At 36.9% G+C, this 20,345-nt stretch overlaps 1 protein-coding gene across 6 annotated transcripts in view; it reads right to left on the reverse strand.

The window, feature by feature from the left end:
• ZFHX4 (zinc finger homeobox 4) overlaps positions 1 to 20,345 on the reverse strand; it is a 156,924-nt gene that overhangs the window by 102,511 nt on the left and 34,068 nt on the right. The window lies entirely within an intron of this gene.

A 20,345-nucleotide genomic window follows, 5' to 3' on the forward strand; every position in this document is an offset into this window, starting at 1 on the left:
AGATCCTCCCTGCAAAAAAAGAATGGAGTCACTCAAGAGTAACTTCATTTATTGCTCTCATGGCCTTCAGCTCAGCTATTCATCAATACCACTTTATCATCAAATGTATCAAAAGTATGTGACAGATCTACAATAATAAGTATGCCATTTACTAGTAAAGAAAGGGGTAAAGAAATGCCCCAATGCCTCTGTGTCATCAAGTGTAGCTGGTAGCACAGATACTCCCTATCATCTTGCCTTTCAATAGAGCAATTCCACATGCAGGTGTATTGAGGGGACAGTATTTTCAACAATTGATGCCTTAATGTTCAGTCAGTCCTAACCCAACCCTGTTTTCTGCCAAGAAATTTTGAGTAGGTCAGAATTTCCAAGTCAAACTCTCCACATTTTGTTACTTGTAATTGACTTGAATATTGTAAAATGTATATATACATATTAATTTCAATAATTAATACAATTAACTGTGCATGTTAATATTTAATGAGTCTTTCCACTAAAGGCTAAACAGTTTAAAGGACTGGTAATAGGAAATAACATATATTTCATTGATGGGTTTTAGGATCCTGAAAATGAAAGACAGAAAAAAAATCTGTTCCTTCTTCTTGCTAACATAGAGTTATTCCCTATAGTGATTTGGCCAGATTAAAAATCAGCATTTAAATAGAAGTCACCAATTCAAAAGAGTAGTTCAAATCTGCAGTGACTACAATACTTTTGCCTGCCAGCTGTCTAGCAGTCCATCAGAAGTGGTCTGGCACTATGAGTCTGGTTTTTGATTGGGGCATAAGTCATCAAAAATTTCTACTGCCTTTCTTGAGATCATTGCTATCAGCAGAAAACTCAAAAAATAATGTCTCAGGTACCAGTATCCCTTCTCTTTGCTGTAGGACCATGCTTGCATTCAAGCTACTATACTGGGAGATTCTGCAACAATGCTCTATGGCTAGCAGGTATCAGTTGTCTGTCCTTTCATTGCAATCCTGAGAACAAGAATTCATTACAATATATTTATTTATTTATTTTTTAATCAGTGCAAAAAATGGGTCTGAGGTCTGAAACATCTAGAGATACTGTTGAACTGCAAAAGACTTCTGAACATTAGAATTAAAAGAAACTGGGGGTTTCTACTAGAGTATCTTTTTTTTTTTTTTTTTATGTGAGTTTTGTTTTGAACCCCAAGTAAAAGTGTATTATTTAAAACTCATTAAGATGTTTTGATATTCATCTACCATTGCTTACTACAGTATATATATTTATTTATAACAGCATAACCCACACAAGCTCCCAAAGGGTTAATGCAACTAGATGAGCTGAAATTCATGAGCATAATCCCAAACAAGTGAGTTGAAGTTCTATCAGGTCTATTTCATAGCATCAGGGATTACTGCTAGCAGTCTAATCCTACTGAGCCTAAGGGAGGTACGTTGTATTGTATTTGAAATCCTGGCCAGGAAAGAACGGAAGGTTAAATGGGTGCCTTGCTCTGTAATCAAATATCACAGGCACTACTTATCTATTCAATGAACAACTAACGTAGAAAATCAATTAGGAAATAAATAGCTTCTTCTTTTGAATTCTTTACTTAACAAAAAGAGAGAAAGGAATTAATAGTTTTATAATATAAATTTAACAAAAGTATATCATACTACCCACTATAAAATAACTCTACAAATAGGCTGGCATACACTAACTAAAGACACAACACACTCCATAGCAACTTCCAGTGTTTTAATGTTATTTCTTTAAGTGCTAGGGTTGTTTTCAAGGCCAGTGTGTATTCGAACACCAGCAATTAAGCATCCGCTCAACATACAAAGCAGAACATAGAAACTATCCATACAAAAATATTAACTGATTGCAGATAATTGGACTGTGCTCAAATGAAATCACAGATACATATCAAGTTGTTTGTAACTGAACATCTTAAATTATGTATCAGTTGTGAAGAGCATTTCTTCAGCTGTGCATCATCTTTTGTTCACTTGGTTAAAATCCCAGGAGTACTGAAAAAGGCTGAAGCTCCTGCTGGTCTTTGTTCCCAGCAGGGAGAAGCCCCTTTTGGTGGTCTTGAAGTTAACACCCTACCCCCCAATCTCCTATCCCCCATACCTGGCATTCTGAATAGACTTCACAGTCTGTGCACACAGACAAACAGCCTGACCTGTCCAGCTAGTTTGATCCCTGGTCAGGAAGAAGATCACATCTGGTTATTAATATTGGGACATTAAAAAAATGTAATCTTCAAGGCACTCAGAGAAGTGGGCTGGCAATTATACAGTATGCACTAGATGTCAGTCAGAGAGCATGTTAGCCTAATATTATGTCCAAGAATACTAAAATGTTCATTTTGTTCTGATGAGGGGTTTCAAGCACAGTCTTCCTTTGTATCTATGAAAGCTGGTGAGAGAAGTTAGTCCAAAGCACTTAAGTCTTTAGTTTATCTGCTCTTAGGCATCCCAGTTTTGAGGCTGATTTAAACAGTTTTATAATGTAAAATATGTGTAGCTGAAAAATGATAAAACTAGGAAAACAAACAAACAAACATGATTTTATTTTTTAATACTAGGAAGACATCTAGTAAATTGAAGAAAAGCTCTCAGTATTACAATTGTTCTAAACACTCTCCAATTGCATTCCCTGACTATTTCACCACTGTCCAGACTTTTAAGTTCATTCATTCTAGAAATCTGCGTATTAGCTGGCTTAAACACAGTTTATATAATTGGATAAAATATAGCAGAAACATTTGCACATGCATATGTTATATACACATGAACATAGACCGTTTTTTTATAGCATAGATAACTACATCATTGTGAAATTTTAGTGCCACCAAAGCCAATGGAAAATTTACCTTTGATATGACTTGGGCCAGACCTTAACACTTTCAAAATTACATCACAGAGCCTCATTAGGATATGTGCTGAGAATATCAAATTCCTGATTAGACACCTTTATAAAGCCAGATAATTCCTTCTATTTGACCTACCGGTTATGACTAAAACAGAATGAAAGACCATGGTCTGGAGTTCTTATATGCTGTATTTTGCCTTATTGATGCCACATGGAGATTTTGGATTGACAATGTGAACCCAGCATGGGTCCAGCATTCTTCACAAGGAATGCTCTGGTGCCCCAAGGTGCACTTCTGTACTACTACTCACATGGAAGGTAGAGGGACATGATCTTCAGGAAGACTCAAGTCTCCTAGAAGGTTTTGTCAATAGAATCTCTGTGCTTGAAACCGGATCTAAAACTATCTCCACGGGTAGTTAATACTAGTGTTCCCAGCCCAGATAGCTTAAATTAGCTGTCATTAGTTTGGTTTCATTGCAAACCACCATCAAGTTATTTTTCCTTTCTTCCTTTCAAATGGAAAAATTTTCTTTCAAATTACATTGGGCCAACACCCAGGATGGGCCTTCTACCAATTACATGTTAATCTTGTGATCTGTGTGTCTGAAAAGGGAGTTTTATAGCATTGGAAGTGAGAAGTTTCCAGCTTTCCAGCAGAATGCTAGCACTTGTTTTTAGCTCTGATAGGCCTTGAGATGTCAGGCACTCAAACTGAAACACTATTATATATGGAAAAGCTATTATAGGAAAAATGTAAGAGGTTTCTAAAATATTTTAGTTACAAAGTCACAATGTATTTTTTCCCCTTAGTATTAATGGAGCTTGGCTTGGTATGTACAGCCATATGAAAAAAATAGTATTGATACAGTTAAAGAACACTACAAATTTCTAACATATTTTTCCTAATGCAAAATATGCAGGAGGTTCAAAATGCATGATAGTTTCCTGTGGAATGGTCAGCATACCTTTTCTGTCTTTATTACTTAAAAACAACACAGCCAACTCAAACTCAAGACAATAAAAACGTTATCCTACTCATCCAAATTAATTAGAAATGCATATGTGATAATGTACACAAACACTCACACATGTATATGCAAGAGAAAGTGGGAAAGATTATTGGCAGAAAAGAGCAAAAATATAAAGGAGTTTTAGGCTTGGCAAAAATGAAATTGGGCTAAGTACAGCAGGAACGACCCTGATCCAGACATAGATGACACTGTGAAAATAGACACGTAGAGATGTCAGAAGAGCAGGAAGAAGACTGTGGTGAGGTGGTGAGCACTGGCAGCATGCATGCTCAGCTGAGGTTGCAGAGAACAAACCACCAGGCAAAGATGACACTCTGCAAAGTCCTGAGGGAGATGGAGCTTTGGAGTGAAATTCCAAACTTGAGGCAAGAGAGGAAATGTTTCTGACAGGTTGGGGCTTTTCAGGGTGGAGGCTTTCTGGTTTTAAATAGTAGCTGCTTGAAAAATGCTCACAAGTGGAGAATAATTTAGGAGGAGAAACTGGCCACTGGTGAGGTGACCTAATGTGTATGGTCACAAAGTATGTCATGATTATCGCTACCCAGTAACCAGTTTTGATCTATAAAAGATATTTAAAGGGTGGATTTAGTTCTAACAACATACACTTGGTATCAAGCAGGGGAACTGTTTCAGTGGGAAGAAAAACACTTCCAAATTCACATCCTCTCATCTTTTTCACACCCTCTCTGCAGAACAGTCTCTCTGGCTGTCCCTTTGTAACCACCCTTTTCTCTAGAGCACCAGAAACAAATGGAAACACTCTAGAAATAAACTTAGGGGGAAAAAAATGTAACCATCAATTTCAGCAAGAAATTACCCAAATAACAGAACTTTTTGAACTGAATAATCCCCCACAGTAGTGACAAACCACAGTAGTCAAACCACAGGAGAGCCATGTTCCAGTCAGTTAACAGTTAGGAAACACTGTCATTTTGGAAAACTCCTGGGCCAGCTTCATCCTTGGACTAACACTAACAAGATCAGCAGTACTACAACAAAGATGGATTAGGCTCACATTCTTCCCATCTCTTTCATCACCATTTTAATGAGAAACAAACAAATTTAAAATTTAAACCTCAAACAAATCCTACAGAGGATAAGAAATCATATAACTAGTAAAAACCCCGTATCTATTTAATTGTTGAGATTTTAGTTTAACAGTATGTGCACTCTTACACTAAAGAAAATGCCTCATGTACCCTGTGCATGTCATTGGCAACTGAACATTTTTTTATTTTTTTTGTGGCAAATCCAGAAAATTATCTTCACCAAAACATAAAAGTTAGATTAAAAGTATTTTTTGCGATTTGGGAGGAGGTGGCTGAGTGAGAGCCTGGTGTAAGTTTTAGCAACTAAAATGAACAGTTGGTGCTTGGAAACAGCTGTGGTAATTCCTCAAGTCCAGAACCCACCAATACAGCCCATCCAGGCTCCCTGCAAGGTGAATAGAGAAGAATTAAAACTCACTTGACCAAGGGATCAAAACACAGGAATGCAGGAAATAATATATACGTATATATTATTTACATATATTATATATATATATGCAGTCTTGTGACTGCAGCTGCAACTTTTCTGTACCAGACAAAAAGGTTCCTGCAGTCCCCAGCACCCCTTTGAGCCCGGGAGCTCCCCATGGCTACTAGTGCAGGAAGGATTTCCCTCTCATCACATACACACTGATGTGTGCCCTAGCTGCTGCCCTTCCTGGTCCTTCTCCTAACAAATACCCCTGCATGGTGTGCAGGAGAAAGATGGGACTCACACAGACAGTGCGCTGCCAGACAGAGACTCCCCAACACCACCAGTGTGCTGCTAGAGACTCCCCGACACCAGTGGAGCAACCCTTCCCTCCCCCATGGCCAGGAACTTGCAGCAAATCTCCACTTGTTTTTACTCCTTTCATGGCAGAGAGGGAGCTGTGCCAAGGTTAGAGAGCTGTCCTTGACCATGCCTTTGTTGTAAATTTCTGTATTTTAAGTTTTCTCCAAAGACTAATACCCTTTTTTAAGAAGAGTTTCAAACAGAAGCAAACTATTATAAGATGTAAATGGGTGGAAAGAGTGAGAACAATTCATAAGTATTTTATTTTATTTTATATGCATAGGAAATAAAATAGAAAAAGCAATTTTTGTACCTTAATTTTCCAGAAGGAGGGAGAGGAGAGACTCTAGAAGCATTTCAAATCTGATTTTGTGCAGTTATTCAGTGTGCAACAGCCAAGAAAAATGCCTATCAGCATGCCTCTTTTGCTTTAACTAATTAGCAGTATTACAGGGTGCAGTAGTGACACTTAGCAGTAATTGATCCTCTGATGTAATTTTTAAAATATATTTCAAAATAGCCAGTGCAGGGGCTCATGTAGCCAGTGCCATCCCAGAGGGCTGTGCAAGGACAGTCTGGCAGCCAGCACAGAGGAGCTGGTGACCACCTGAGCCTGAGCTGATGGCTGGGCTCTTAAACACAGGCAGTCAACAGGAGCTGCTAGCACTTGGCATCTCTGAAAATCAGAGCCCCAATCCCTTCACTTTTAGCACTTCCTTCAGCAGGTAGCATGGCTAATTAAAATTAGGTGGTGACTACTCTGAAACAGTGTTTGTATATACTCACACAGGGAATCACAAACTTCCTGGTTTGCTCTGAAATTAGTATTTCATTTCATATTTTGTGCTGACTTGGTGGGAAGGGCATTTGGCATCATAGTTTCACATTACTTTGCACTACGTAGAGGGCAACTTAGTTACTGTACATTTCTTTCTTTTCTAAACCTTAATGTGAAAGGTTTTAATGTCAAGCAGCATGAAGGCCAGAACAATCCAAAAGTCAACACAGTTCCCACAGTACAAGTTCAACCACAACAGACGTCCCATCTGTATTTCACAGTGTACCTTAATAACAATCAATAATACATTAAAGTTAGCACTGAAAAAGAGCACATTACAAAGTCTGTTTGAGTTACGCCTCAGACTTGTAGTCCACTTGCAGAAACAACATCTTCTGTTTTGTATGTGCAAATGAGTATCTGGGAAATTTATTTATTTATTTATTTATTTATTGCAGCTAGATGGCTAATTAGCTATTTATTTTCTTCAGGCTCAACGACCAGTTAACTGTCTACTGATATCTGCAGCCCCAAGAAACTGTGTCATCAATAGACATGGGAAAGCAAGAAGAGGCAACTGCTCTTTGAAGAGACAGGCAATGTGACGAGGGAGTAAGCCAGATGATTCGTTTCCTCACCCTCTTAGTAGAAGAGGGAATTAATTCTTCCACAGTGTAATTCAGAGTTGGAGTTTTTCTCTGGCCACTAACTAAGTATGAGATAGCCTAACCACTTAATGTAGGCACCTACCACAGAGGGAAGAAAAAAAAAAAAGTCATGGGCTGGAAACTGACAGGCAGAAACCAAGCTACAAGAAATAACAAGCCACTCAACATAGCAAAGGTGACCTCTGAGTCTTCTACCATCAGACTAGGACTGATCTTCAAGAGAGTGTAAAAGAATTCATGCCAGTCAAAACCAGCCAAAGAACATCAGGAATGCCAAACAGGTTTAAAACTAGCTATGCAGACAGGTGAAATTTAGTATTGACAAATTAATCCAAGAAAATATATATTATAAGGAACCATCTGAACCAATCAAACATATTACTGGTGTCTAAATTAAATGTAACAAGTCCAGGAAACTTGGGCATCAGTAAGAAGAAAGTCATGCAAAGAGACAACATAAATCCAGAACAGAATCACAGAATCACAAAAATGTAGTGGTTGGAAAAGACCTCAAGAGATCATTGGGTCCAACCCCCCTGCCAAAGCAGGTTCCCTAGAGCACGTTGCCCAGGTAGGTGTCCAGAGAGACCTTGAATATCTCCAGAGAAGGAGACTCCACAAGCTCCTTGGGCAGCCTGTTCCAGTGCTCTATCACCCTCCCCATGAAGAAGTTCTTTCGCATGTTGGTGCAACTTCCTGTGATCCATTTTTTGGCCATTGCCCCTTGTCCTGTCCCCATAAACCACTGAAAAGAAGTTGACCTCTTTCTTCGACACTTAAGATACTTATAAACATTATTAACATCCCCTCTCAGTCTTCTTTTCCGAAATCCCAGGTCTGTTTTCTCAACAGACACAGGTCTCTCAGCCTTTCCTCATAGGGGAGACGCTCCAGGCCCTGTATCACTTTTGTGGCCCTCTGCTGGACTCTTTCCAGGAGATTCCTGTCTTTTTTGTACCAGGGAGCTGGTACACAGAACTGGACACAGTACTCCAGGTGAGGCCTGACCAGGGCAGAGTAGAGGTGGAGGATCACCTCGCTTGACCTGCTGGCCACGCTCCTTTTAATGCATGACAAGATCCTGCTGGCCTTCTTGGCCACCAGGGCACATTGCTGGCTCATGGCCAACCTGTCGTACACCAGGACCCCCAGGTCCTCCTCTGCAGAGCTCCTCTCCAGCAGGTCATACCCCAGCCTGTACTGATACTTGCAGTTGTTACAACAGAATAAAATAGTATTTGTTTAAAGCAGATATATATTTGGATGTACCAGGCACCAGGCATGATGAAAAAAAAAATATATAGCTACAGTGAGGACAGTGTGTTCAGTTCTGAAATATCTGAATATCTCTAGAAAAAAATTAGCAGGGGTAGAAAGAGTTCAGAGACCAGCATTGGAATTAGCAGAAATGTGGAAAAACTTCCACTAAAAGCAGCAATGAATAGAATGAAATTGTATGGTGCACAAATAGTTTAAGCAGAAGAAAGACATGATAGATCATAAAATAATCATAAGGATTACTTATGAAGAAATAAAGATTATATAGAAAGATCATAAAACAAGTAAGAACACATTATATTTCTTGTTCTGCTACCAGATGAATAAACAAACAAAACGTATGACTTAAATAAATTACAAGAGATTTTTAAGCAATCATATTTATATGGAGGTTAAAATAACCTCTGGAACTCCTTCCCACTGCATGTGGGAAGCTTAGATTTAAGTTTATGAACTGAATTGATATTTGTGTACATATAAGACTATCCAAAGACCTTTTTTTTTTGAAAGAAAATATATACATATATATTTGAATTTGTACAATGTCAATTCATTGTTCTTTAACTAAAGAGGACATCTGAGAAAAAAAAAATATTTTCCTTTATGAGCAATATTATTCCATATTTGCTCACTAAAAATTTTTTTTACTCTGGTCTGGGAAGCAATTGTTAGCTGGTCTGGAGCAAAGAGATTAGATAAGTTGGACTAATGGTATAATTTGCTGTGATAGGACAATGATTACATGCTTGGCCAATTAATGTGTTGTTTCTTCTAAAATAGCATTCTCTTATGTCATGGACAGCCATTGCAAGAGATGTACTTGACTAATTTTATTTGCAATGGAGTATTTTTCATTAGGACAGGTGGGTAAGATAACTCACGATGAGGTGATTCAGAAACACCTCCAAAGAAGAAAGAAATGTTCTTTAAAGCTAGCACAAATCCTGATAATTTCAATTCTAGAAGTGTTTATAAGAAAATTATGAGTAACTAGGAGATGGAAAATAGAACAGAAATGGAAATCCAACCTTTACTACAGCAGACGCTAACATATATAGACATCTGTATAGTTTTTTATCAGGTGACAGTAGCAGCCTGTGGTATGTATGCACACACATAATTTTAAATTCTGTTTATGCTCTGGGGAAGTGTACACTTTTATAAGTGCATACACCTGCCTTTTTGCCTCCCCTCACTGCACCCTCTGTGCAAGAATCCCGGTCTCCAACAACTGTGACTTCTACTAGCCTTGGATAATGTCTGGCTCTACAAAGTTCTCATGATCATGAACAACTTCAGATTTCATCTCTAACTCATTCCTCCCAGTAACAGATACTGTATCAGATAGATATACAGATAAATATAGGGAGAGAAAAAGACAGATATTTCTCCACAAATATGAAGAAATTAAGTGGTATGCTTAGTTATGTTTCTATAAGGTCCATTAAGCTGCCAACATACTGGGGGACAACCTCTCTCTTGCCTCTGCTTGGTTAGAGACACATTTTCTTTTTCCCAAAGGCCATGCACTGTTTCCCAGTTGAGATAGTATTGAGCTCACCTTCTAAAGCTATAGGAATACACAACTACTAAAAGTAAAGGAGAGACATTTGTTTCCTTGTTGTTGTGAATGCAAGAGGCATGGAACCTTTATACCTGCAGAGATCAGAAGCTGAGAGAATTGGAAAACAGGCTTGAATTCTGTAACATGAGATTTCAGAGCTCTTATTTATTATCAGCTCAATTCTCTTCCTTTTCATGAAAAATATCTCATACATATAAATTTTCATTACCAGCATAGTTATTGTCATTTGTATACCCCAAAATGTCTTACGCAAACCTTATCATCCCTTTGGTACTTTTAAGGTAGCTGAGGTCACAGAATTTGAGCTGTCCATTGGAGAACTCATGAAAGAAAATAAACAGCCCAGGAAAACTTCTGGCTTCAGGTTCTCTGTGCTGTATGTTGGTCATAGCTCATCCCACAAACCTATTTTTGTCTTTCAAATAATCAGACTACAAAGTGCCTAACTGAGAAAGGATTTACTTTCTCAAAAATACCCAACAGGTGTCCTAATGATTTTTTCTAAATTTTTTCAACCTTTGAGTTTTATATGAGACATAAACTCAAGTATCATGAAGATACTTACGAAGCCTGACACATTGCAAGTCATACCAGTTGATACAGGAACAGGGAGACAGAGCATATTCACAGCAGATCCAATTCACTGTGACAAAGGAGACTATCTTAGCAAACAAAAAAAACTGAAAAAGGGTATCAACAACTTAGGCAAAACACCTGTTTCTGAGATGCATCTGCAGCATAGTAGGTCCTGGAGACAGTAGTGCCTTTGAATTGGCCCAGTGACTCTAGGTCATGAACTTGGTAAAATTTTTCTTAATATTTTGATTCGGTCATCTGAGACTGACTTCACAAGATGCCACTCTGATATATACCAGCAGGATGCTGACTTCCCCCTGGGTCAAAGATTTCGAGTCACAGAAGTTTCTGGACAAATAAGGGCATAAGGTTTTCAGAAACCCTTGCAGTTTGGCTGCTTGTTTTTTTCCACCAGCTTCAGTCTTCCTAATTTCCACTCATTCATTAGCTGCGTACATATCTGCAAATGCCAAAGGGCATTTCCAAAATAGTAACATCTAGATACTAAAAGCTGCCTCATTTCAGAGGTAAAGCAAGCCTTTTTCCATGCTCTCATCACTAGCACACACAGAAAGCAAGAATACTGAAATCCTCAGACTTTGTTTCATTATTCTAGCTGTAAAAGTACCAAACTTCTGCCTTTGGTTTAAACAGTGTCATCATAATGACATGGTCATGGTATGCCTTTGGTTTAAACAGTGTCATCATAACAGGATTGGTCTTGAAGTTTCTCTGAATAAGGATATATATATATATATATATATATATATATATATATTTTATATATATGTATTATGTTATAATATATATATATATATATATTATAAAAGAGTTTGTGCACAAAGTATCCCTGAAGTATCCCTGAACAGCAGATTCTGTGCTGTTTTTACGGGTAGAGGCAGACCTATTTATTAATTTATTTATTTTACTAGAACCAGTGCAAGGAAGCACCATATGCTTTTATTCTTTGGGACTAATTACAAGGGAAAACAGTGATCATAAATAAAATCTGTTCTTTGGGCAAACTCCTGAATTACTATGGGCAAACTCCTGAATTAGTATGTGCAGGTGACATGGAATATTCCTATATCCCATGTCACCTGCACATAATTCATCAATAAAACGATAGTTATATATTGTGTATTTTTGACATGTGAATCATGTTAACGTTATGGTTTGATTAACACTCAAGGATAACAGTTTTAAACAGAAAAAAAAATACATTTTTTTTATCAGACAAATAATGCGGTCAAACATCCAGTTTTTATTTATTTATTTATTTATTTATTTGTTATTTTTTACCAGTTATGCTTCCCTTTAGAAATATATATGGTTTCCCAATCATGCATATAAGCAGAGAGCATTGTTCAGTCTTCCTATGTGATAAAAACAGGTTTCTGTTTTTGTCACTGCTACTGTAGGAGGATGCCCCAGGCAGGAGACTCTGCACACTTCATCATTCAAGGACAACCTTTGCTCAATTTTTGTTTCCTTCAATGCCCCCTGTCTTTAAAAGCTAAAGATTATCTTAATGTCTTCCCTCCCACAGGGAGAGTAGCACATACAGTTTCCCCTGAGGCTATGATACATAATACTCTGTGTATCTGTCTGCTGCAGAATTGCAAGGCTGGCACCTTCGTCTGCAGACCAAGGGGGTCATTTCCATGACATCCTCCTTCACAGCTCTCCAAAAAGGGAAGGTCTTGCAATTCTCACCATACCTTCATCTTCTTTATATGTAAGCATGAGGATGTACCATAGTCATTCTGCACTATCTGCCTGTGTTAAGTACACCAGCCTAAAAGACAGACAGACCACCAGGAGCTAAAAATATTACAAGCTACCTCCGGTATTTTTTTTTAACATTAAAATCCTACCCACATTTAATGCAATTACTACCTATTTCCTGTTGTACTTTATTATATTTTGCCAACAAATACACATATGAAATTTTATCCAATAAAATACATCTCTTGCATTGTGGCCAGCTCTTGCTAGACCCAACAGAATTGGTATTGCTCAGCATTTCACACCAGTCTCTTCACTATCTTCCCTTAAAAAAAATTGACCAGACTGTTGCTAGACAATGCTACCCTAAAGGAAAAAAAAAATAAATGCAGAAAATTAATTTCTTTATCTAGAGAGAAAGACACATATAGAGACAATGCAGTCTCAAGAGCTTTGTATTACACCACTCAAAGCTCAGTTCTTGATATGAGGTATTTAAGATTTATTCTCACCAACCTTGACAGCCTCCTAAGATTCCCAAATCCAGCATTTTTTTCTGGATGGACTGACAAATGCATAGACCTATGGAATGCTTCTGCCCAGACACTTATCAAATACAATAGTAAATCTGAAATACACATGCATGTCAAAATACAACTTTCTTGTCATGCCCGTCTTTTTTTTCAACGCTTATTCTTAATTATGCAGAAGAGATTGTACAGAAAAATACCACCCGGAAGAGTCTGCTAAACTGTGTTTACAAATTTTAGAGAAGACACCTGTAGTGTGTGGTGTACTATCAGATAAAATCTCCTAAGGGCAACAAGTAAATCTATGTTGCAAGGCTAGGTGGAAGTGGCTGCTAAGTTCATAGCTGCAATCAATTTATGCATGTACACACATAAGCACACAATACTCTTATATTCACTATACATTGCATCTCTACCTTGAATCTCAGTTAGAAATAATTACATAGTTCTCTTAATATCAGAATGAAAGAACTCCAGGCACAAAAAACAGCTGTTATACAGCCATTTTTTTGTGTTGAGCATACTGAATAAATGAGGCTGATCCTCTTTATGCTGCTTTTGCTCTCCTCCTTACTCACTCTTCCTGCTCTGCCAGGGGAACAACAAAGTCATGCTCCCCTGGGCAGGCTCTGCACTGGAAGTCATGACCAAATAGTCTGGTACAGTCTTCTTTTAAAGAGTAGCCTTATACATCATCATCCACAATAATACTAAAGAGTGGGATCCTGGACAACATTTCAATGGGGATTCCCTAAAGAATTTGAGAGTATTATTTTTTGCTTCAGCAGTGTACCATAAACTGAATCCAACACATGTCATTTTTTGCAATGTATATAGGACCATCTAGGCAGGAGAATCAGACAACACCTGAATATCAAATAGAATATACACGAAATATAATGTGAAAATTATTTCTCAACTATTATATTTTAAATTTAAAGTAGAAAATAATAAATTTGAAATTATTATTCAACTACCCCCCTATATTTTGTTAAAATAAATGTACTTGTCTATTGTGTATAAGTAGGTACAGTTAGCATGTTCATGAGTTGACTGTACAATGTGTTCTTTCAACCTTTGCTTTTATACGTGCAAGCACAACAGCATAATCTGAACTACAGTAACAAAAACATGTGGTGGAAATTAAATTTCGTAAAACATTTAAAACCTTAAATGATCATAAATCTTAAAGTACTATAAAAAATGAAATATCCTCTATCCTGAGGTTTATGTTTAGCAACAAATTTGAATAAGTTTTGTTTATCACTGAAAACAGCTTTCTTCACCAAAACAGACAGCAAGAATAAGATTAAGCAAAACATGTTTTGCCTCCTCAGATGTGCAGACATATTCCAATTTCCTTTGCACAATGATTTTTATGCAAATCAATGCTGCACAATCTCCTGACCTCTTTTACCATCATACCGAGACAATGACAGTTCAATAATTGGACTGGAACATACCTAGGATATTTGATTTTAAATTACGAAGTTGGTGCAGGACAAGTGAAATGAAAAGAATACGACTTTGTGTTAATTCTGGACTGATCAAGTATCAAAATCATGCCAAACAGAGTAAAGCAAACAAAGTGATTAGAGCTGTTAGTCCATTCACCTCCACAAGCATATACTTCACACCCTCAGTTCAGTTGTTAATTCCTAACAACGATGCTTTCATCCAGAACAAGGATAATGAGAAAAACCCAAGCAGGGCTCCTTGGGGAACTGTTACACTAAAAGTTACCTATGGACTAAATCCCACTTGTGCCTCCTGCACCTGATAAAGATGAGCAAAGCATTCAATATCCCTCACTTATTTAAAATCCAAATATGCAAACAGCATTGTGGAATCTGGACAAACTGCTTCACTGACGACACATGCAGAAAAAAAAGCTATTCTAATTAAGCTTTTGACTTTGAACCAGAAGAGAAGTGGACACCTTGCTTTTAAAAAGCACTGTACAACCCCAGCTGAAGAGCAGGTGCTGCATGGTATTTGCATTTCCTGCAGAGGATTCTAGCTAGCAAGACCAACCAGCTGACCGTGAAAATTCTTGGCCCTAAGTGACCCAAAGACAGGCTATAAATCCATCCTATAAAATATAGTAAAAGCCCCGTTTGTTCTTCTACCCTTTCAATATGTGATGTTATACATTTGTGATTATCTCATTTTATTGGGCTCTTTAGAAAGCTGTTTATGATCATTTGTGGACAAAACAAAGGCTCGTTGTAAACTCTTTTTTAAATAAGTTGGAAGGTCAATATGAAACAAAGGGCACCACTTTTATGACTGCTACATGCAAGCTATGCTTGTGTGTGTAATATTACAATGCATTTCAGCAAAGGGATAGAGTCCTAGCTAATTACAAAGCTAACATATAATAGTATTGCATTAGCAGCCCAAGAAATTCCTATTGAATTGCATAGATCTGAAAATAGAAAGACATGCTTGTGCTGAAACTTAATTATCTTGGCAAAAATTGTGAGGGCCAGATTCTCAGAAGACAAACACAAAGCTCTGCTTTACACTCCTGAGGATCTAATGCTTTGTTTATTTGGATAACCTCCATCAGATAAAACTTACCATTTGGATTGACTAATTTTCCATATTATTTATGGTATCTACAGTCAAGTAACACAATTAATACTCAGTTTGTGAACAATAAAAAAGATACTGCTGATCTTCAAATACAAGGTCTAAAAGAGACGATCAGCATGCTCTGTCAGGTTAAAAATGTGAATGCTGTTGCATTCCACTCTAGGCAAAGAAGACAAGCCTTTTTCAAGGACAGTTTGGACTGAAATTCTTTTTTATGGTTTCAAAGTAAAACATTATGGTAAAAAATGAATACAGCTTTGTTTGTTTCTTCAGTCATCATTAGCAATAGACATAAAGGTATTCTGTTTTTGAGCCCATATGGAAAGATCATCAACACTTTCTGCTTCTGGGTCCTTTGCCAAAATACCATATCCCACATGCCTTTTACCTTTAAACATAAAAGAAAAGGTGTTGTTCTGGTCAAATAAAGAAATAATTTTTACTAGCATACGTCTAATGTTAAAGCTGCCTAAATCCTGCCAAAGACATTAAAACACCATCTGCAAAACAGATTTTCATTAAATTGATCAGTTTAAACTTAAGCAGCAAGGCAGATGATGCTTTTGAGCTAACCTTTAACCTTTAACCTTCTTAAACTGAAATCAAGTCACTCCTTTTGGGTAATATCTTTGCCATTTGAGAAGAGAAGAGGTGAAGTGATCTATCCAAATTGAACTGACAATCATAGCATTAATAGTGTTATGGATCGATATTTTGTCAATAAAGGGAAAACCAATGGAATTTTCACGCAGCTGAGTATTTGTCTGCTAACTGCTGCTTGTCACTTGCCCTGAGCTCCTAAATAGCTGCATATAAAATGTAAACTGAAGTATATACCCAATATAAAATTAATGTATATTAAAGCTATTATTCACTAATTGAATAATATTTTAATACACTGACTTCATTTTTTTTTATAATTATTATAAACTGATCCTTTTATTGAGTTACTTGGCTAAAAAGCTTCTTTACAGCCCCTACATTTTACTTGCAAAAAGGCTACCCTGTTAGATTAAAACTCCTTTTACTATTTATTTATTAAAAGTATTTGGAAACTATTTCATGAGCACCAGACATGATATATGCAGTTCCCTGAATCAAAAGCTATTTGACTAAGCCACAAAATGGCTTCCTTAAGAGCAGTTACAGTTCTATGTAGTTTATATCCAGAAAGATCACTTTCCTACCTCAGGTTCCCAAATCTGCAGAAGTCCAACATTTCCTCCTGCAGAATGGAAATGCACTCTGTTGCTATAGTGTCTTTCTCTGTTTACTCGTGGAGTTACCGGATGCTTCATGATACTGTGAAGGATTCACCAGTCTTCTGTGGTTTAATTTGGTTTAATATCAAGCTCCACAATTCCAAACACAAGTCTTTGGGAATTTCATCTAGCCCAAGCAGAGTTCACTCAGGGTAAGGTCATTTTTGTTCTGGTTCCTAGCAAACAACTAACTGCACCTTCTGCAAGGAGCAATCAGGCCTTTTCTTCCTTCCTTCCTTCCTTCCTTCCTTCCTTCCTTCCTTCCTTCCTTCCTTCCTTCCTTCCTTCCTTCCTTCCTTCCTTCTTTCCTTTCTTCCTTCTTCCTTCCCTCCTTCCTCCCTTCTTCCCTCCCTTCCTTCTTTCCTTTCCTTTTTTAATTTAGAAAACAGCTGAAAGTTTTACTTTACAACATTTAGAATCTAACTTTAAAAGTGACATTTTGATGCTGATTAAAATTATTCACCTTCAGAAGAGAAGCTCTGATGTTCATGATAGCTTTAAAAGCTATGATTGTGAAAAGACATCCTTTTATTTTATCAATAGTTAAGTAGAGGAAAAGAAATCGAGCTGTTATGGCAACACTTACAAAAGGAAAATTCACAAAACAATAACATTTAAATAAACATAAATGACTAAAGATAAAACTCTAAGGTGCCTGACAAAGCAAGGGAACAAAGTCACAGATTCTTTTTCCGAGCTTTCACATGGTTTTAGTATTAAAGTTTTTATTGCCAAACCATATTCACAGCAACTTAATTTTAAAAGAGTTAGAGGAGCTGCTTGAATATAAACACAATTCATGAATATTCAATATCACTCCCAAGGCATATATCTATTATTCATACAAATTAATGTTTTGTTTGTTTGTTTTGTTTTGTTTTTTCCTTAAGTGCTCTAAAAAGTATAACTGATGTATGAAGAAAAAAAAAAAAAAAGTTTACAGCTCTCTTGGTGTCAACTGCTTCACCAAGACCTGAAAAAACTATCTAGTCTGCCAGCAGATAACTTTACAGACTTTCAAAATCTTATTTATTTCCACTTTATGGACTGAATGTATACCCACAATTAAAACTGAAGTTGTCTGGGTGACATACAGGGGCATTATATTCCTGATACAGATACAGATATTTTGTGATACACTGTAGTACTGTCAATACCGAATCTTAAAAAAAAAAATAAATAATAATAATAATAAAAAACACTAATACACCAAAACTCTTCCATTAAAATTAGCTTTAAAATTAGATTATATGAAAATAGTGTGTGCATGTGTATGTGTTGTCTGATTTCTGAGAGTTTTTAAGCCTACCAGTGTTCAAATTTCCAAGCCTCTCTGGGAAGTCATGAGAGACATAAACTTCCAAACAAGCTAAGATTCTCGCTATCTCACTAAGATTCTCACTAGATTCTCACTAGGGACAGATCTTAAAAATACAGGTATTAGGAGACTAGTAACCTTATGATTATGAGATTTATGATTTGTATTATCCTTCGCTAGGACATGAAGTTTAGGTGGTATTACTGAAAGGGTTGTTCTTTACTCTTTACTGAAAGGGTTGTTAGGTGTTGGAATGGGCTGCCCAGGGAAGTGGTTGAGTCATCCTCCCTGGAGGTATTTAAAATACATTTAAATGTAGTGATATGGTTTAGTGGAGGACTTGTTCGTGTTAGGTCATAGGTTTGACTAGGTGATCTTGGAGGTCTCTTCCAACTTAAATGATTCTGTGATTCTATTTAAGAACGTACGCATTCCTCCTCCTCTGAGATGTTTTCCACCTTAACTGACTCAGAGATGGAACTTACAAGGTTAGTGTTGGTCATCTGATGGTCATATGATAGCTGAACTACACAAGCACAACTGAATCTAACAAACCAGAATTTGGAAAAATAAGAATAAATATCTTCAGAAGCAGGACGTTATAACTGATGAGGGCTACGAGTTGAGACTCACTCCCTTATACTCCAAATCAAATATTTTGTGGAACACGCTTCAAAACCAAACGTATTTGACCAAGATTTTTCTAGGGATAGGGTTGCGTGAAGTGATGAGACAATGCTTTTTTGAGTAGCTGGTTTGTATCTTTCAACTCTATAGCTATGCCTATGGTTTTATTTTGAAACAAGAAAATGGCATCTTATTTTCAAAAGTCTCTGAAGCTTTAGCAGCAAAGCCATCTGAGAAAAGTCTTCTGCCTTCCCATCTCCCATTCTATCACTCTTATCTGTGACGTTTTTTGCAGCAGCATCTCTCTGAAGGCTAGCTTTATAAAACAAATTATGGAAATAATCCAGGTTAACACTCCAAAAAAGATATGGGGACCAGATATGTTTTAACCAGGTCATTTCAAAAACCTGGCTTACAGCATGGCTCTGCAGTCAGCATAACTGGAGGGCGCAAGGAATCATTTCATAAATGACAGGGAGCAGGAATCTCCGAAGACAGTTTTGCTGCTGAGGTAGGCAAGTTATGTAACTATACTCTTAGCTCTTTTGGGACTTTTCAAAACAAAAATTTGGGTCTTTAGAAAAGCAACATACAAACAGAAAAAAACAACCCCCTGAAGTTAAGGAAAAGCAGAGCAACCAACACTGTCGGAGAATATAATAGACCTAATCTTGTGTTACTGCCATTTTTGTCCATAGCAGATACTCCGAGGTTAAAACGATCAGGTTATAAAATGAAAATCCAAGTTACTGCCTGTGCACTCTGTGTTAGCTCAGAGCATCCATTTGAACATTGCTTAACACCAGCAAAATGTTATTCCTTGCTTAAACTACAGATCTGCTGAGGCTTTTCTGTATTTGTTCCATGTGTACATGTTTTCAACATGATTAGAAAACCAGCATAGCTGCTATAATCAGCAGATGACTCCTTATAGCTTAGTTATCACAGATTTCTAGTATAAATCAATAGATAACACTTGCAAAATGGATTTTCTAATCATATTTAGAGCTTGTTACAGTGACTAATGGTTTGCAATATTTCCTGAATTTTTTTATCCCCTAGACAAAAGAAGTTTTTAATAAGTTACAAAGTTATTCATCTTGGAAATGAATGTGTTATATTTTGTACATGAACCAAGACAATCAAGCCAATCCAGTAAACACACTGCAGAAAATAAGTTACCCCATAATTAGGGTTTGGAAAAAGTCATGACAAGTTGTGTAATAAATGGTATTCATCACTCCCACATATTCATTATATCCACATAGTTTTTTCCAGTAAAGATAAAAATATAGTTGCCATTCTACTAACATATTTATCTACACCACACCCTTTCATGTTTGTGAAAAATCATTACTGGCTTGCAAAAGAAGGGCAGACAAAAGGATGGCAGTGCTTACTTTTGAATATCATTGGTAATAATGTGGTATATTATGTGTCCTTATTGAAAATACTGATGTAAAATAACTTGGCTGTCACAGACTATGGTTGCAAACAGACATACAAGCCAGAAAGTGATCTTTTTTCCTATGAACGGTATGGAAAATTCATCATTTTCCATAATCTCTGTCAAGCCTCTGATCAAAATGTTATGGACAAAGTTTGAAAAGATCATAAGACATGCAAAACCCCTCTAGTTATGTATGATGAAAGGACTTCTTTTAAAAAACTTATGTCCCCTGTGTC

This window comes from Anas platyrhynchos, chromosome 2 (assembly GCF_047663525.1).
Source record: "Anas platyrhynchos isolate ZD024472 breed Pekin duck chromosome 2, IASCAAS_PekinDuck_T2T, whole genome shotgun sequence".
NCBI lineage: Eukaryota > Metazoa > Chordata > Aves > Anseriformes > Anatidae > Anas > Anas platyrhynchos.